At 39.3% G+C, this 20,232-nt stretch overlaps 1 protein-coding gene across 1 annotated transcript in view; it reads right to left on the bottom strand.

Moving 5' to 3' along the window:
- The window catches only part of LOC307029609 (uncharacterized protein), a gene marked incomplete at its 3' end in the record, with an annotated part of 56,692 nt that extends 43,423 nt beyond the window's left edge, over positions 1-13,269 (bottom strand). Inside the window, exon 1 of the mRNA XM_079665689.1 lies at positions 13,071-13,269. The remainder of the gene's footprint in view (positions 1-13,070) is intronic.
- Positions 13,270-20,232: the final 6,963 nt, after the last annotated feature.

Here is a 20,232-nt window from a genome sequence, read left to right as displayed (position 1 = left end):
GTAATCATGTTTTCCTGCTTGTTGCTGTACTCACGCATGTGTGTGCTTCAACCCGCCTGGATGGGTATGGGGTGTCGGCTTTATTTTTGTAAAACACTGGGGAATGCTGAAGCACCGCAGAATGCCTCTTGTAATCACATTTCTTTATGTGTGTTAGTGTGTGTGTGCTCTTTTTTCTGCTGTTTGTGATTGGCGTTGAATGCAAAGTGACTGTCAGTGATCCTCATGAATGCCGAAGTAGCTCATTGACTGTGAACTGGGTCTTGTTAGCAGTTGGGTAAGCAGGAATAGAAATATAAGCACTTAGACTATTTATTCATGCCGACTGCCTTTCCCTGGCTTTTAGAAGGTAAAGAGGAGTGTTTTTTGTGTGTGTGTGTGTGTGTGTGTGTGTGTGTGTGTGTGTGTGTGTGTGTGTGTGTGTGTGTGTGTGTGTGTGCGCGCGTGTGTGTGTGTGTGTGTGTGTGTGTGTGTGTGTGTGTGTGTGTGTGTGTGTGTGTGTGTGTGTGTGTGTGTGTGTGTGTGTGTGTGCGCGTGCGTGTGCTTCTCTTTGCAAGCGTATAATAGAGAGCGGAAGAGAAAAATAGAGATTGACTATGATGATAGTGTGATGGTAGTGGCAGTGTAACGTTTTTGCCATTTAATCAGTGCTTTCTATTTTTGCAGGTTAAGACAGTCTGCAATTCTCCTTTTTCATTGAAGTTTCAAGTGATTTTTCACTTTTTTTTATGCAGATGTGCATGTGGACTAGACAGCAAAACGATACATTACATTACATTTAGCTGACGTTTTATCCAAAGCGACTTACAATAAGTAAATTCGACCAGGAAGATACAACCTTGAATAAAACAGAATCATATAAGTAAATCAGGTTTCATAGAGCCAAACATTTTAAGTGCTACTCAACTGGCTCTAGATAAGCCAGTCCTTTATTAGTATATAAGTGCTCTGTTACATTACGATACATTGGACAAAACATGTAAAACATTAATGCTGTAGGCTTTCCTTGTTTTGATTTAACTGTACACAAGTCCACTTATAATCTATTGAAATGTTATACTGGTTCCTGCAATGCATTGACACGTTGCCTAGATGCTAATCTTAAACTTAGACAGATTTCACTTCTGAAGCTAACACTTGGTAATGTTTGGCGTTTGGAAGCCAATGTAATGCAAAGGTTTGGCTTATGAAAGCTAACGTACCTAGAGGGTTCTTGCTTTTTTGAGTTTGTATCTAAATTGGTTAAATGTGTCTGCTAAATGAGATGTAATTTCAACATGACCCTCTCTGCTCTGCCTCTGATTGGCTTTCACTTGTTTTCTTACACAAACCCTAACCATCCCAATCCTCAGGCCAACCGACAAAGTCAATGAGTAATTAGAAGCAGTAAAATCAGTTTTGTGCAGCTTGCAGGGACAGTCAGCCACAAATCTGGAAGTTTGAATGACATTGTCATATTAACAAAGTAGCCTTATGCTTTGGTTTTTTGGACCGTGAGTAAGCATTTCTGGAGCAATAGGCCAAATAAAAAGGAAGTGTCCTGTCTTTGTTATTATATAGCGAGAGAAAGTGGAAAAGGTGGAACCATAAGTACCCTGGGCCTAACCCTAAACCTAGCCAACTGAAGCATTGTTCAGGTTTATATATATTCAAGAATAATTATGCATGTTTCTTGGTTATTGTTATCAATCAAATGTTGTTTTAACAGAAAAAATTACTTTTTGTTAGACAGTAATGTTACGGGTCCCAAAAGCTTGGGTACCACAGCAACAATAAAGAAATCTGTAGAAAAACAGAAAAGTGCAGCAGCATGAAAGAGACACAGGATGCGGTTGATCGCCTGGATTGCTTCCTTATTTGCAAGATCAAACATTAAAGGTGTTTCTAATACAAAATGAGCTTCTCTGCTGAGACCAGTGTTACATTCACTTTGAGGTTTAGTTTTTGTCTGTCACATAAAATCAGTTACATCTTCATCCAGACATTTCAAACTGACAACCTAGCTAGACAAGAGATCCTTAAAACATTGTCCTACAGTGACATCATGCAAAACTGTGATATGAAGAAATTGGTAAAAAGGCTAAGATGGCAAAAAGATATAGGCGAGTACGTATATTATTCTGGATTGTACTTTTAAATCATCACAAAATAAATGATGTGCTGAACTGAAACACGTCAAAATGTGTCTGAAGGTTTAAACATAGAAGAACGTATTTGAGCTCAAAATATGTCAATTCCTGGTAAACGACCAACAATTGCTGAACCATACATTGAAACGTTGACCTTTAACAACATTTAAATGCAGTGTTCCAATTCACAATGACATCTGTAAGTTTAACTGCTTTATAAAGCATTCAATGAAAGGCCAAATGATTATAGGTGTAGGAGCTCACATTAATACACTGCCAGTTTTAATAAACTAAAAAAGACAAGGCGATGTGCCTGCAAGACTTCACTCAGGTAAACAAAACCTGTGTGCAGCAGCTAGCCTTTGCTCAGGTCACATTTACACATTGCTTCTGAGAACTGAAGGGGGCGAAAGTGTCCCCCCTAAGATAACCCAGGTGTCACCGCTCACCTGCCAAAGGTACCACCTTGGCGCTTACTTTTACTGTTTCTCAAACAGTACAGATAAACCATAAACGGATATGAATGTCACCAAAATAAATACAGATAATGTTGACCTTTCCAACACAATGAATTCATTGTAGCAAAAATAAATAGAAGCAAATACACAAATAATTGTACCATTTTTGGGGTGTACAACAGTTACACTCTTTATGTAGAACCCTCATAATTTCATTATAGGCTTTTATGACACTTCACATGAGGCAAGTTATTAACAACACAGCTCTCCTTACAGCTGTGTGCTTCTTGCTTTAATTTCTGACCTCTTCCTCCACTCTCAAGTCTGCAACATAACACATGGGTTGTTTAAATCAGAAGTATACAGTATATGCATGCACATTTCCATCTGGCACTGTGATCATAATTATTGTATGCTACTTAACCTTTATACAGTCTATGTACTTAAACAAAACTAAAGAAACCTTAATTGTTAGCTTTCCAACCAGATATAAAGTTTGTTGGACACAGAGATAAAAATGCATAACAGGATCAAGACTTTGTTTGCTAAAACTGCAAAGTAATCCAGATTTCCCTGCTGGGATTTGCCTGTCCTGATTTAGGACTCTTAATCACTCACTTGACCCAAACTATACTTAAACATGGTGGCACATGACCTGAGCAAGCTGATTATGTTTGCAATTCCCTAATTTAAAATAACATATAGGACTCCTTTGTTTAAATTATGTAACTTAGTGACATCACTATGTAGCACTAGCACTAAGACATTCAACTTGACAGGCTGAGGGTGATGGGTTGACAAATCAAAAGAGAGTTGACCAGCTAACCAATCAGAGCAGACTGGGCTCTGGTTTCGGGCAGTATGAGAAAAATAAAGAGGTTTTTTTAACATTAAAGCATGGAGACATGTCACAGTAGAGACACTAAATACAAATATGAACCTGGAAATGAGCATATGTCCTTTTTAAATATTTTGTACTGCTTTTCAATTACCTCCATATTAACGTCTACATTGCTATTCTTGTTTGCATGTTTGGGCCCAATACAACAGGAAAATGTCTCTACCCGCCTGCTAAAGTTATACTTTACTGTGGAATATTGTATGGCATATATAAATGTGCACGTATCTTTATCATATCTTAACTTGTAAGCTCTGCATTTATATCCTTTTGCATCTGCTTTGGTATTTCAGTTTTCTTAATTTTAGAATTCGCTCAGTTAACCAGTTCTACACCGCCCCCCCACGATACCGGGGGAAAAAACGTGTCATCTGCAGGAAACAGCGTCTGAGGGCATCTTAATATTCAATAAACTATGAATGTTTTATATCCATGTAACGGGAAGAAACTCAGCTTTTTTTTTTTTTTTTAAACCCACATAACGCTCTGCCTCTGAATTAGCCACGAGCGGAAAAATGCTAACGCATTACTGCACAGAAACTCACTCATAACACCCTTATTACTTATTGTAGCTGCACGTCCAACCCATCGATTCACATCGTGAGAAGACACAGAATCGATTGGTACCTATATTATCACTCCATGATGAGAACTCGCGAAGATATTAACAAGAACAGACATCAAAACACGTGGCGCTAGGTAGCTAAAAACGGCAAAATGTCTTACCTTTGTCGCTGTCTGGTCAAAAGTGGCCTTCAATGGCATTACAATGATACAAACGCTGCTGAAGTTAATCCATAGGTTAATCCAATGTGTCTGTGTCCCTTTAAAATAATTTCTGATAATCCATAAGCAATGAACCTGCTTTTCCGTTTCCAGATGTCAGAGCGAGAGATAGGTTCGCTCTCATGCAAAACTGCGTGCACATAGCTCTCATTTCTCAATGGTAAGGTGTGTGTGTATGTGGAGATTCCCCTTCAATTATATTGGCTCTAGCGGTCAAGAAGAGATGTCAATCACCAAAATCGACCAATGGGTTCCAGAGAAACGGTAAAAACGGCCATTTCCACCCAAATCACCTCAGAGGTGGAGTTTCTTTTGCTAAACCTCTCTAAAAAGGTCAAATGTCACTTGTTTTGCATCAATCTTGATACAGGATACGTATTATATGTTGTACTTTGGATTCCTAAAGCTTTTAGTCTACCTTACCATCATCCAAGGGTAGTTTTCATTATAAGTAAAAAATGATTTTTGGACGGACACTATAATTTACAGTTTTTACTATGTTCAATCTGAATTTTCTTTAAAATAAAAAACATCTGTATTTATTCTGACTTTTCTACATCCAATTCACAGGTTTATCATTTATCATTATCATACAGCAGTCATTCGTTCTGGAAATTTCATTTTCGAGCCTGAGACCTGAAAAACAGGCTCAGTGCTTAACAGGTTAATGGCAAGGAGTAGATATGCTGAGTTCAAATAAAAAACAAGTTGGTATTCCAAGTGCTGTATACAGCTCTTTGTATTGACACTGGTGGGTTTTGTCATTCAGAGTCACACAGCTATGTTACTTGTTAGACGCTTTTATCCAAAGCGACTTACATACTCAATACTGTGGACAATCCCCACAGGAGAAATTTGGGGTGAAGTGTCTTGCCCAGGTACACAACGACATGCTGGCTGCAGTGGGGTTTGAACCTGTGACCCCCTGATCCCAACACCAAGGCTCTATCCACTGCGCCATACGCCTCCCTCCCTACCGTATGTGACATGCTTTTCTAGTCAGGATCAAGAACACTGTACAGACAGAAGAAGAGACATGGATTGTGTGAATTGTGCCAGTGAATGTGTATGCATGTGTTAACGTACCAGTGAATATGAGTGGTTTTTTTGTCTAAGGGAGTTCGTTGGGTGAAGTGGGTTATAGAAGCCAGAAAGAGAAAGGGAATCCTTTTATGCATTATCACATTTTTCCCTTTAGAAATTCAACACTCTTTTCAATATTGAGTCTAAAAAGAATGTGCTCAAGACTTTACCCTGCCTGCTAGAATTAGTCGGAGGACCATTTTTAGTCATAAATTATGCATTGAAACAAAGAGATAGTCTCTTTTTTTGTTCTGTCGGCGTACGGGCCCGAGCAAACGCCTTTTTAAAAATCTTTAAAATTGTCCATTCAACTCAAAGTTACTGAGTGTAGCAAAAATGTCGAAGACATAAAGTCGGGGGAAGATTGAATAAAATAATGCGGGGGGACAGATTAGTCATGGAGTTGAGCCCACACGCTCTTTCAGCCGCCGCACAATGCCACTTTTTATAAGCGGCCCCCATCTCCACAAAGGCTGCGTTCAATATATCGAGGATGATACATGGTCAGACGTGTAATCTCTCTTTGATTCTCTGCTCTCATTCATCCCACAACCTTTTCAGCCCTGACACTGATGAGCTACTGGGCTTGATCTCACACACACACACACACACACACACACACACACACACACACACACACACACACACACACACACACACACACACACACACACACACACACACACACACACACACACACACACACACACACACACACACACACACACACACACACACACACACACACACACACAAATGTAAATGTATGTTTCTAAACTCTTGCACTGGCAAATTTACATGCACTTACACACTCATGGTCACACACATGCATAACACACACACCCACACACTCACACACACACAGCCAGTACTTCCTGGTCTTAAGAGTTCATTACAGCCACAGCCAGTCCTGGCATCTCTATTGCAGCTCCACGGTCTCTCTGTGGTTTTATTGACCCGCATGTTCAGGTGGTACAGAGCTGGCTATTGTTGCAGGATAATGGCACTCAGTGTGATGTTAGCAGGCAGTGTGAAGTTGTGGAGGTTTAGAAATATAAACGATATTGGATTTGTCCTATTGTGAAAATGTTAAAGTTCCCTTCAAATAACATGGGACTGACTATAAGAATTTACCTGCTGCATTTCACCAGTAATATGTCACGGAATTTGCACATCCTCATCCTCATACTGGTAGACCTTTACTCGTCACTCCAAAACTTCTTTGGATAGGGGCCAATGTCAATACATCTTGTTGGGGTCATATGGATTCATGCTATCTTTATTTGATCTGCATCTTTAGTGAAACATTTGAGCTTTTTGAAAAGTGACCATCAACTATTAGTAAATCCATTGGTCAATTGACGGAGATAAAGGGAGAGTGCTTTTAATTTCCAATTACTACTGTAACCCATTCTAAAGACATGGAATATTTGATCCCTTTAAAAAAAGATTGATACCTACAGTATTGCCGAGCTGGCCTAGTGTATCTCTTGAATAACTATAATTTACGTTGTGCTAGTGGTGGTGTGTAGTAGTAGAGTAGAAATATTTTTGTTGCTATTTTTCATGGTTTTGGACAAATAGCGAGGTAGCTAAGTCAGTCAATTGATGTTCCATTCTTTTGTCTATTATTCTGAAAATGTGTAGCATGTTCCGAGGGTTTACTTGTCACTTTTCTGACTTTAACCAACTACAAAAAAAATCCCATAAAAATTACCAGGGCTAGCAATGCTGCTAACTTAGTGTCTTCTTCTTTAATCAACCTGGTAAAGCTTAAGATCCATATTTTAGGGATCAAATGCTGCCTGGAACCACACGCATGTCATCCCCTCTCTCTCCCTCTTTCAACACTGTTGCACTCCAATAAAGGCTAATACCGCCAATAAATCGTAAAAGAAATGAACTGCGTTCTCCTTTGAAATAATTTCCTGCTTTTTTAAACGGATATTTCTGAACTTCCCCTGATTTATTCTGGGACTAGCCTCTGTTGTTGGGCTGTGACAACTAACCTGCACAGATCTAGGGCTCATGGGAAATGCTGTTCGATAAAAGCAGAGACACACCTTAAAAATTCCCTTTTTGTTTTGCAATTTATCTTTGAGTGTCCTGAAACCGTTTGAGAACCAGTGAGGTAACAATTGCAGAGAAGGAAGCCAGGAAGATGGGACAAAATAGAAAAAGACAATCAGAAAAACAAACACGTTGTCTCTGACAGTGGTTTTTGTAACCATAACCAATCAGAATCGGCAAAATTCCACAACTCCCACACACAGAATGATGCTTCATAAAAATGACTGCCTAATGTCGCGGGGTAAGTAAAAGAACCTGCATGCAGCCAGTGTACACAAAACACACACTTGTAAGTGGCAGCAAAATAAAAGCACATATGAACACACAAGTGCCAAATTCCACACACACTTAGACACATACTGCACATTTACCACATGGCCATTTAACTCCTCCAAGCTATTCATTTAACAAATTCCATAACCCCTCAGAATTTTTCATGTGAAGAAGATTGCTGCCTGGCCTCAGATTCATTATAGTGATTGAATTCCCTTCAGTAGAACACTTTTTAGTGAGGGAGAAAGGGAGGGAGAGCAAGAGAGTATGTAACTGCATGAGAGAGAGACAGACAGAGAGTGAGCAGTCTGTCTTGCCTGACTGAAACTGAAGGCAACAGAGGTACAATCTCGTCCTGGTGCTAGGAAACAATACGGCTGTATTTTCACCTCCGCTCACCTCTCCGTTCCCATCTTCATTTCCCCCTCTTACTTATTCAGCTGCATAATGAGTACTCACTTAGTACTTTAAGTATATTTTGCTGATACAACTCTTGGACTTTTACCTAAACAGAAACACTGCTGGTAGATAGGATTTTCATGTTAAAGAGGCCCTATTATGCTTTTCCAACCCAGTCTCACAAAAAAACGTGTATCAACTACGTTGGTCCACAACGTAGGACGTAGTATTTCTACAAAAACGCCTCAGAAAAAAAAAACATGGCCGAACTTCGTTTTATTCTCGGTGTAAAAGACCTATTTTAAAGTTAGTTTGGCCATTAAAATGCGATTTGATGCAAGAAATATGAGTTGTTATTTCAGATTATGTGTGCAGTGGATGTACATGATCTTTAGTTTGCTAGTTATTATGAAGATTACTTCAGGAAATTGTGTCTATACTAGGGATGCACCGAATATTCGGCCGAAAATGGTTAAAAAGGCCCTTTCGGCTTTCGGCCGAAAGGGTTCTAGCACCGAAAAAATATCACCGAATGTCAGAGAACAGGGTTACGTTGGTAAGCTAAAGTGTTGTTGTGATGACGTAATCAAAACGCGGCGACAAGCACGGCGCGCGACCATGCTCGCGGCTGGCTCACAGCCAACATGTCTGCCGCTTGGAGATATTTAAAAATATCAGAGAAAGAGGCGCGGATTGCGATTTGTAAAACGTGTTCAGCTGACATTTCTCGAGGGGGTGTAACTGCAAAGACTTTCACCACTTCGGGATTAATCCACCACTTGAAATCAAAACACCCGGACAAATATGCGGAGTAAGATCAAATCACAAGCACTGACAGCGAGAGACTGTTCAGCGCTGCCACTCATGTGCTTGATGAGAAGAGGAACAGACTTATGGCTGATAAAGCAGAGAAGCTAATGTTCATTAAAAAGAACCTCCCACTTTTCCTTAATAAGTAGACAAGGCTGGCTTATCATAAGCTTATCTAGTTCTACATGTCTACTCTATACCCACTTTCCTGAACAATTTTCATTGTGAGTTATAATTCACCATCTCAGGTTATCATTAGGGGGAAATGACAGCAGCAAAGTGTTCAATATATTGTACTTTCGGTATCGAAATGATACAATGTTGTTTACATTGCTCATGAGGACAGACCACCTTATTTGCAGATTCTTGAAATTGTAATTTAATTTGTAATTGATTGTGGATTTTGTATCCAGTTTTCACTTTATGTATCTTTATACAATGTTTACTACTTTTATTTTGAGGACAGACAGCCTTATTTACAGATACTCGAAATTCAATTGTAATTTCATTTGTAAATAGTTACATTCATGTGGATTTATCCAGTTTGCACATTTGTATGCATGCACTTATAGGTGCATTTGTTGTTGTTGAAGGCCTGGCTGTTACAGTCTTTATTTACACTATTTTGTTGTAGGCCTACTGGCCTAGATGTTTATGCAGTTTTAAAGCACCTTGGCTTTGTTCTGAATGCACTTTGTTGTAGTTATCCTATAGAGAAAAGAAAATGCACTTGACTTGGAATTAATGTACTGTATGCATTCAAAAGTGCTGAATAAATGTTTTACGGACCCATAATAGTGATTATTATTTAAGTTAAGTTTTGCCATAATCATTTATTTTTCCATAATCAGGCAGCTGAACAACATTGGTAAAAAATGTATACATTATATATATATATATATTTCTATTAATCATTTTCGGCCTTTCGGCATTTGGTTTTCGGCCAACTGTTTCCTATTTTCGGTATCGGTTTCGGCCAAGAATTTCCCATTCGGTGCACCCCTAGTCTATACAATGTTTTCATTGTTACCAAGGTGGTTGCTAGGGACGCTGCTATCGATATTATTTCTGTTGTGTTGTGTAACTGTTTAATGGTGTTATCTTTATTGCTTCCCCCTTCCCCGTCAATGTATGGTGTTGGTCCACAGCGCAAACTTATTAGTTTAACTAAATCTGCATCTAAAATGGTGGCACAGATACATTATTTTCCACTGTGCAATTCCAGTAGCACATGTCCTCCACTGTCCGCGGCCGCAACTAGACCCTACTGCTGTTTCTACACGGACCAGTATTGCGGTAAGCATGTTGTAACTTCCGGTTGTTGTTGTTGTCATCTCCGGGTATCCCGTGTGCCTGTTCTGTTGCTGATAGCTTATTATCTTAAACTTAATCGATCGTTTTAAAACTCTTGATCACGGCAACTGCGTGACGTTGTAATCACACGTTACTACAGCTTAAGCACTCACAACTCTCCTTCTCTTAGCGACTGTAACTCCATCGCCTACACTCTTTTCGGGTTTGCTAACGGTAGCTACTTTAGCTTGATAGCTAGCCATGGCTCTTTCCCCACCCTCGGGTGCTATTTCCTGCTCTAACTGTCTCATGTTTGGTTACTTCCCTACCTCCTTTACTGGTACCGATACATGTGTTAAATGTAGTATAGTTGTTAGGTTGGAGGCGGGAATCATAGCCATAGAAGCCCGGCTCCGCATCTTAGAAAGTAACTCAGCTACAGTAAAGCCCATGTTAGCCGGTGCGGACCGGCAAAAGGTAGCTCCTCTTAGCCGTCCCCCGGCAACTCCCGAGCATTAGGGAGATTGGGTGACTGTTCAGAAGGGGCATAACGCGAAACCCACAGGTCCCCACCAACCCGTTCACATATCTAACAGATATTCCCACAGTAGGATTGTTATTCAGCCTTCTGGGGAAAACCTGGTCTGATTAAGAGAGACGGCATTCATCCTACTTTGGAAGGTGCCAATCTCATTTCGGCAAACATTTCAGGGCTTTGTGGACTTAATCCATGACAAACTGGAGTTGAGACCAGTGCTTGAATTGGGCCGGTACTCACCGGTACGCAGTACCGGCACTTCTGATTTTTACCCATGTGGTACCGGCACTTCTTACTGAGTACCGGCAAGGTGCCGGTACTCAGTAAAATGCCGGTACTCAGCCGCCGGCAATATACGTATATATTGTAAACGCAACGCAGCGCAAATGTGGGTCTGACTCTGCCTCACAGAGGGGGACTGGCTGTCTACATGACGTGGCCTGCCGACATTGCCACTTTCATACAGATCATACTAATGCCCTCGATTGGTCTCTGTGTGTCATTCAAGCTCGGGAGGGTGTGTGTTGGTGTATGTGTGGCGCGAGCGAGCGAGAAAGCGTGCACACCGGTTACGTGTATTGTTGTTAGCATCTGGTGCCATAAAAAAGGTAAGATAAACTTGTTGAGAGCTAAAACTAGTCTTTGCTGTTGCCTCAAAGAGGAGCAGGGGGGAGAGGAGGGAGACAGGAGAGGCTGATGCAGGAGCCCAGACACACTCACAACTATAAATGAACCAAAAACAAATAAATTAACAAGTTTCAATGTTTTTTCCTATTGGATATTGTATGTTATTGGTTATGGCCATGTACTTATGATTTTATGATTATTTAAATGTATACATTTTTGTTTCATATGGGTGTAGTCTCTTTATTTCCCCCTCAAAATGCACCAGATTGATGCATTTAAGTCCAACATTTAAAAAAAAATCTTACCGGGGGAGCATGCCCCCGGACCCCCCTATAGGATTTGAGGCCCGGCCCCACTGTTCCCAAATAGATTTGCAATTTTTTTTAAATAGTAACCCATCTCCATATGTTTCTTTTTGGGTAGTAGATTTAAACTAGAGGGCTATCACTTTGTGCAGCAACGCTATTGACAAATAAATCCAGCAAAATGGCACAAAAAACTGGTAGTGGCCTCAGGGACGAGGAGTCATTTAACCAGCCAGTAGGAGTCAAGCTTTACTTTCTTTTATATCCATAAAGAAAAAGTCAATCTGTTTACAGTTGTTTCATTATGGATGTTGAGAGGTATCCATATATCTCTTCATTTTGCTCTCAAATTGCACCAGATTGATGCATCTAACTTCAATATTTAAAAAAAAAAATTCCCGGGGGAGATTGCCCCCGGACCCCCCTAGACTAGAGGGTGTCAGGTCCACTCCCCACTTATAAAAATTGCACTTTACCACTGCACCCCCTCTAATCTCAGATGCATCCTGAGTCCTTTTGTTTAAGTACAGTGAGCCTTTCTAAAATATACAGTAAAGAGACAAACCCACCAGCATTATAGGACATACTATGACTTTGTGCGAAATACTTGTTGCTGATTTAGAGTACTGGCACCTTTTTTATTCCAATTCAAGCACTGGTTGAGACCAGGAGGCGGAGTCGCAGTCTTAAACGCTTCTCTGCGCTCTCTCCTAGGCAGTCATCCATAGGAATCCCGAACCCAATAAAATACCCAATATTAACGGTGTGTTTGTCTGCCCAAGGACAATTTAAGGTAAAACCTAATAGAGGTGTCATACATAATAACTAGGCTTGGGCGGTATCATTTTTTTCATACCGTCATACCTTGCTGACATCATACCATGCTATACGGTATATGACGGTATGACTTGGGTCGACTTGAGCGAGGTGGCGTTCGGCGGCAAATAGATGTTTCGAACGGTATATTATATGTTCGGTGTAAAATGCAGCCCGAGCCGGTAGACGCTCGCAAAGTGCCGCGACGTGCGCGCAAGTGCAAAACAAGGGCTGCATACATGACACATTGTGCAAATGGCACATTTCGAGATCGGATACAGGACGCGTTTGTAGATGTCCGACGTTGTTTCCATTGTGAGCTAAGTTAACAATATATCATCATACATAAACATTTTCCAGGAGTAAATACTTGACTTATTGAATAAAGTTTGCTATACTATATTCACTAACTAGTTTGGCAATATTATTCCGTGCATGTGTTAAAAAACTTATTTCCATTTGATTCATTGGATTACTCGCGTGAATGTTTAGCACGTAAATGCTTTCTTTTTTAAAACCGTCCAACCTCGACTACAAAACCATCAACCAGTTGCATAGGATTCAAAAATGTCAACACTCACTCACCCCGTCTTAAACATTCCCAAAGAAGTGCCTCTGTCTCTCGTTGTGCTGGATGAAGTCACTGGCGACGAGTAAACCCAAAATAGTCCCAAACAGGTGCAGAGGCATTTTTCTTTTTTACTAGTTGTCCGAGTTCGGGGCCGGCAAATGCTGCCACCATCTTGCTCAGCTCAGCTCTGTGCTGAGCTCTGAGAGCGGGAAAGACGGACTGCCCTCCCCTGCCCTCTGCTGGCACGTGCTGTGCATTACAACCAATGTCGTCCCTGTCAAAACTCTGTGTCAGTGTAATAGAATGAAACGCATCTGTGATTTGGCGCACAGTCTGTGACGTCACGGTATTGAAAATCATACCGACGGGATTTCGAAATACCCTGGTATACCGTAATACCGTCATACCGCCAAAGCCTAATAATAACCTAATAAAAGTAAATGTAACAACTACTACAGTGCAACAAAACAGGAAGATTAAATGTGGTCTCTTAAACATAAGATCTCTAGCATCTAAAGCAATATTGGTAAATGATTTAATATCAGATTATAATATTGATATATGCTGTCTCACTGAAACTTGGTTGAGACATGAAGAATATGTCAGCATAAATGAGGCCACTCCACCCAGCCATATCAATACTCATATTGCCGGAGGCACGGGCCGAGGAGGTGGAGTTGCAGCAATCTTTGACTCAAGTTTACTTATCAATACTAAACAAAAATTAAATTATACCTCCTTTGAAAGCCTCGTTTTCAGTCTTACGCATCCGACCTGGAAAACTTTGCAGCCAATCTTATTTGTTACAGTGTACCAGGTCCTTATTCAGAATTCTCTGAGTTTTTATCAGCTTTGGTACTTAAAACCGAGAAAGTAATTATCGTAGGTGACTTTAATATTCATGTTGACGATGATAAAAATAGCCTTACTGTTGCATTTAACTCTATATTAGATTTTGTTGGTTTCTGTCAGAGTGTAAATAAACCAACCCACTCTCTCGACCTTGTTCTGACTTATGGTATTGAAATTGAGCAACTATTAGTCGAACCGCATAATCCTGCTTTATCCGACCATTTGTTAGTAACTTTTGAAGTACTGTTACTAGACAACAAAGCATTAGTCAAAAGCTCCTGCAGCAGAAACCTATCTGTTAGTGCTATAGCCAAATTTAAGGAAGAGATTCCACCAATACTTAACTTGATAGCATGTCTGAATGTAAGGGAGGAAACTTCTACAAAATGTACACCACCCCAAATTGATCATGTTGTTGATAGTGCTACAGATGCGCTGCGAATAAAATTAGACTCTGTTGCTCCTTTAAAAAAGAAGAAAATAAAACAACATAGATTAGCTCCATGGCATAATGCCGAAACCCGCAAAATAAAGCAAAAGTCGAGACAACTTGAAAGGATATGGCCTTCCACTAAACTTGAAGAATCTCGTTTAATTTGGCATATTACTCTCAATGAATATAAGAAAGCACTGCGTAAAGCGAGAGCAGCCTACTACTCTTCATTAATAGATGAGAATAAGAATAATGCAAGATTTCTTTTCAGCACTGTAGCCAGGCTGACAGAGAGCCACAGCTCGACTGAGCCTTCTATTCCCATAGCACTCAGTAGTAATGATTTGATGTGCTTTTTTAACGATAAAATTGTTACTCTTAGAAACAAAATTAATGACCTCTTGCCTTTGACCAGTATAGTGTTATCAACAGCTCCCGGAAAGGTAAGTTCTAATATTACACTAGATATATAGCTAGAATGCTTTTCAGCCATAAACCTTGAACAATTAAATTCAATGATTCTCTCTTCTAAACCATCTACGTGTATCTTAGACCCGATTCCAACTAAGCTGTTAAAAGAAGTTTTTCCATTAATTAGCACTTCTTTATTAAATATTATGAATATGTCTTTATTATCAGGCTATGTTCCACAATCATTCAAAGTATTAGTGATAAAAAAACGCTTCTTAAAAAGCACAACCTCGATCCAGAGGTTTTAGCCAACTATAGACCTATTTCTAATCTTCCGTTCCTCTCAAAAATTATTGAGAAAGCAGTCGCAAAACAGCTGTGTGATTACTTAAAAAACTATGATTTATTTGAAGATTTTCAGTCTGGCTTTAGAACACATCATAGCACAGAGACAGCTCTGGTTAAAGTCACAAATTACATTCTAATAGCCTCAGACAAGGGACTTGTCTCTATTCTTGTTTTGCTTGATCTCAATGCTGCATTTGATACTATCGACCATGATATCCTATTGCAAAGACTAGAACACTTAGTTGGCATAAAGGGAACTGCTTTAGCCTGGTTTAGGTCCTATCTATCTGAACGCTCTCAGTTTGTACGTGTCAATGATGAATCTTCCATGCAAACCAAAGTTAGCCATGGAGTGCCACAGGGCTCAGTGCTCTGACCTATTTTGTTCACATTATATATGCTTCCGTTCGGCAATATTATAAGGAATCATTCTATAAACTTTAATTGTTATGCGGATGATACTCAACTATATTTATCAATCAAGCCTGATGAAATTAATCATCTAAATAAAATTCAAGACTGCCTCAAGGACTTAAAAACGTGGATGACCTTACATTTTTTTATGTTAAACACGACCAAAACTGAAGTTATTGTACTTGCCACAAAGAATCTACGAAACAAATTATCTAAAGATATACTAACTAGGGATGGCATTAATTTGGCCTCCAGTGAGACTGTAAGGAATCTTGGTGTTATATTTGATCAGGATTTATCCTTTAACGCCCACATAAAATCGATTTCAAGGACCGCCTACTTCCATCTACGTAACATTGCAAAAATCAGGCATATCTTGCCTCAAAACGATGCAGAGAAACTAGTCCATGCATTTGTTACTTCAAGGCTGGATTATTGTAACTCCTTATTATCAGGGTGTACAAAGAAGTCAGTCAAGTCGCTTCAGCTGATTCAAAATGCTGCAGCTCGTGTACTAACCAGAGTTAGGAAAAGGGACCACATTACTCCTGTTCTGGCTGCCTTACACTGGCTCCCTATAGAACACAGGATATAATTTAAAATTATTCTTCTCGCCTACAAAGCCCTTAATGGGCAGGCGCCATCTTACCTTAAAGAACTCATTATACCCTACTGTCCTACTAGAGCATTGCGTTCCAAGAATGCAGGGTTGTTGGTTGTTCCTAGAGTCTCTAAAAGTACAATGGGAGCCAGAGCCTTTTCTTATCAAGCTCCACTTTTGTGGAATCAGCTTCCAGTTTGTGTTCGGACGGCAGACACCCTATCCGTTTTTAAGAGTGCGCTTAAGACCTTCCTTTTTGATAAAGCTTATAGTTAGGGCTGATTAGATTCAGCCCCTAGTTTTGCTGATATAGGCTTAGTTTGTCGGGGGACATCTTACTTCTTCCTTCTCTCTGTCTGTACCCTTTTTTTATTCTTTATTTATTTGGGGTCACATTATAGTACAAGTACAGTTTTTCAAATCATATATTTTTAGAGACCCGAAAGTGACAAATGAAATAGCAAACAAAATTAATCAAAGTAAAATAAAAACAAAAAAGTACACAGGGGTTGTTTGAAATAGCAAATGTCTACACATGTACATGCATACATATCAACATACATATATACATTCAATACACATACATGTGACCATACATACATATCTATACATATACATTCAATCGGTGTATAGAAACAGTCAAACAAGGGATGGTCGTCTTTGGGATATGTAAATCCTCCACTTTTTCCATATTTCTTCAAATGTGTTTTCCTGAAGCCTCATCGAGAAGGTGATTCTTTCCATAACATAGATTTCATGGATTTTGTCGTACCAGTTGTCAAGAGAAGGGATATCCGCTTTGAGCCATTTTCTAGTTATTGCTTTTTTTGCTGCAACAGTAAGAATTCCAAATAATTGTTTTGTTTTGGAGTTTGTGGGGATTGAATGTACGAGCCCAAATAGAAATTCGTCCCAGTTTAAAGGGATTTTTTCCTGTAGTATTATTTCAATTTCGATATGAATCTTTTCCCAAAAAGTTACTATTAAAAGGACAAGCCCAAAACAAATGGTAGTGATGTGCTAGCTGAGAACCACATTTCCTCCAGCAGCTGGGGGGCCCTAGGTGGTGTGATGACTGAGCAGGGCTGAAAAAGTACCTGCTCAGCATCTTCCAACTAAACATTCTGTAGGTGCCTGAGCTCGAGATCTTCCATTGAAAAGTACAGTAATTTGTCCAGACTTCGTCAGGGATGTTTTTTTTGGTTTCGTTTTCCCATTTGTGTTTTATATAGAAAGTATTTTCCTTTTTAATATCTTGAAGAGCTTGGTAAAGTTTTGAGATTACTTTCATCCCTGTGTCTGATGTGTATGCACTGGTGAAAACTATTAATAAAGGGTTTTCAAGGGCCTTCTGGCTGTCTGGTAGGGAACTATTTAAGTAATGGCGTACCTGTAGAAATCTAAAAAAATCACTGTTATTCAATCCATATCGTTTTTTTAGTGTTTGAAAATCAAACATGGTTCCTTTGCTGAAAAATGTGCAATATTAAGTAAGGCCATGTTTGGCCCAATCTTTAAATGTTTTATCCAGCTTGCTCGGGGTGAAATCAAGATCATGTGAGCACCATCTTAATATCTTCATTTCGTCCAGCAAGTCACTCCTGGTAAGGACCCTTAACCATAACTTTAAGGAGAGGTTTATCCAGCGGTTATCTTTTTCCAGTAAGTTTTTGACATGTCTTTTATCCCCTAACCTTGCCTCGATGGGTACTCCTCCTGATACATTATTCTCAATTTCTTTCCATCTAGCTCTGTAGTCTGGCTTGTACCAGCAAAACAAGCTTCTTAATTGGGCTGATATATAGTAGTCCTTCAAGCAGGGGAGCGCTACTCCTCCCTTGTTTTTTGCTAGTTGAAGAGTACAGAATCTAATCCTTGGTTTCTTCCCTTGCCAAATGTACCTTGATATGGTTTTATCCCATTCGTTAAACTGCTTGTCTGTGATTTCAATTGGTAGATTCTGGAAAAGGTGTAAGAGTCTAGGTAGGATGTTCATTTTCACTGATTCTATTCGAGATTCAAAGCTCAGCACTGGGATCAAGTTCCATCTATTTATGTCTTCTTTTATTTTCTGACTTAGAGGGTTGAAGTTTAGTGTATACAATTCCTCTGAATCTTTAGAGATGCTTACTCCCAGATATTTTAAGTGGTTCAGATCCCAATTAAGATCAATGAGTGAGTTTATATGTTGGCTTGGCTTGTAATTAAAGCTCAGTATTTGGGTTTTTGTTGTATTGAGTTTGTACCCTGAGACAGAACTATAAGTATCCAAAAAAGTCAGTAAACTCAAGAATGATTCATTTGGATTTGACAGGTATATTAATATATCATCAGCAAATAATGATAGTTTATGTTCCTGACCATATACTTCTACACCGGTAATATTGTTATTTTGAGTAACCCCCAAACTCAGAGCTTCGATATAAATTGTGAATAGCAGAGGGCTAATTGGACATCCCTGTCGTGTCCCTCTCTCAAGGTAGAAAGAATTTGATATGGCTCCGTTTATTTTTATTCTTGCATAATGGTTGTCGTACAGTGCTTGAACAGTATTAATAAAGATCTTGTGAAAGCCAAACTTTTCAAGGACTTGGTATAGGAATTTCCAATTAACTTGATCGAAGGCTTTTTCTGCATCGAGGCTCAAAAGTACTGCCTGGAGTTTGTTTTTGGATATATGTTCAACTATATGTAGAGTTCTGCGGATATTATCTTGAGTTTGCCATTGTTTGATAAATCCTGTCTGATCTAGATTTATTATCTGAGGGAGGATTTCTTCGAGTCTTTTTGCCAAAATGTGGGTAAAGATCTTATAGTCCTGGTTTAGCACACTTATTGGACGATAGCTTCCACAGTCACATTAGTCTTTCCCTTCCTTCGGTATCAGGGAAATTACTGCTTCCCCCCATGAGGGGGGGGGGCTATGCCTGTCTGAAGCACGTGGTTAAAAGCATCCCTCATTGTTGGGATCAATAGATCCTTCATTTCCCTGTACCATTCAGAGGGGAAACCATCTGGGCCTGCGGCTTTATTGGGTTTTAAGTCGGCGATTGCCTTTTCTACTTCTTTTCCCGTAATTTCTATAATTAATTTATGATTTTGCTCATCCCTCACTTTAGGAAAAGTTATCAAATCAAGGAAACTCCTGATGTTGGTTTTATCTATTTTAGGCTGTGAGTATAGGTTTTTATAGAAACAGACAAAAGTTTGATGTATGTCTTCTAAATTGCTATGTATAATACTTGTTTCAGGGTCTTTTATTTTATCAATTGTGTTTTCTACCTGTTGTTTTTTTAGTTTATAAGCCAATAGTTTTGCTGATTTAACTCCTACCTCATAATAACTTTGTTTTAGAAAGATCTTTTTTTTTTATGTTGTTTGAGAGGATTTCATGGAGTTCATTCTTTTTTTAATCTATTTCCATTTTAGTTTTTGTATTTAAAGTTTTCTTATGTATATTTTCTAGATGTTTTAGTTCTGTTTGAAGCTGATTTGTTTTCTCTTTTCTTTGCTTATTTATGTTTGAGGAATATCCAATTATTTTTCCTCTTAGGACAGCTTTGCATGCATCCCACAGGATTATTGGGGACACTTCTCCATTATCATTGTCGTTCAGATAATCTTTTATATCGGTCCTGATGAAATGTCTTTCTTTTTGGTGTATATATACGCCGGGATCCGGAGTCATGGATGATCCTGTGGTCCTGTGTCATGGATCGCGAGTCCTGGATCTTGAGTCGTGGCTGTGGTCCTGGATCATAAGTCCTGGATGGATATCCTCGTGGATTCATCTTCCTATTATACACACATTAATTTCCAAACATTTGGACTACCTATGTTGAACATGTATTATCTTTTCAATTTACACACGGCATCTATTGCACGTCTGTCCGTCCTGGGAGAGGGATCCCTCCTCTGTTGCTCTCCCTGAGGTTTCTCCCATTTTTCCCTTTAAACTGTGAGGTTTTCTCTGGAAGTTTTTCCTTGTACGATGTGAGGGTCTAAGGAAAGAGGGTGTCGTATTGTCATACTGATATTCTGTACAAACTGTGAAGTCCACTGAGACAAATGTAACATTTGTGATATTGGGCTATATAAATAAACATTAATTGATTGA

Source organism: Notothenia rossii (assembly GCF_949606895.1).
Source record: "Notothenia rossii genome assembly, chromosome: 2".
NCBI classification, from domain to species: domain Eukaryota; kingdom Metazoa; phylum Chordata; class Actinopteri; order Perciformes; family Nototheniidae; genus Notothenia; species Notothenia rossii.
Note: the sequence above shows the minus strand (reverse complement) of the source record. Positions and strands in the feature narration are given on the sequence as shown.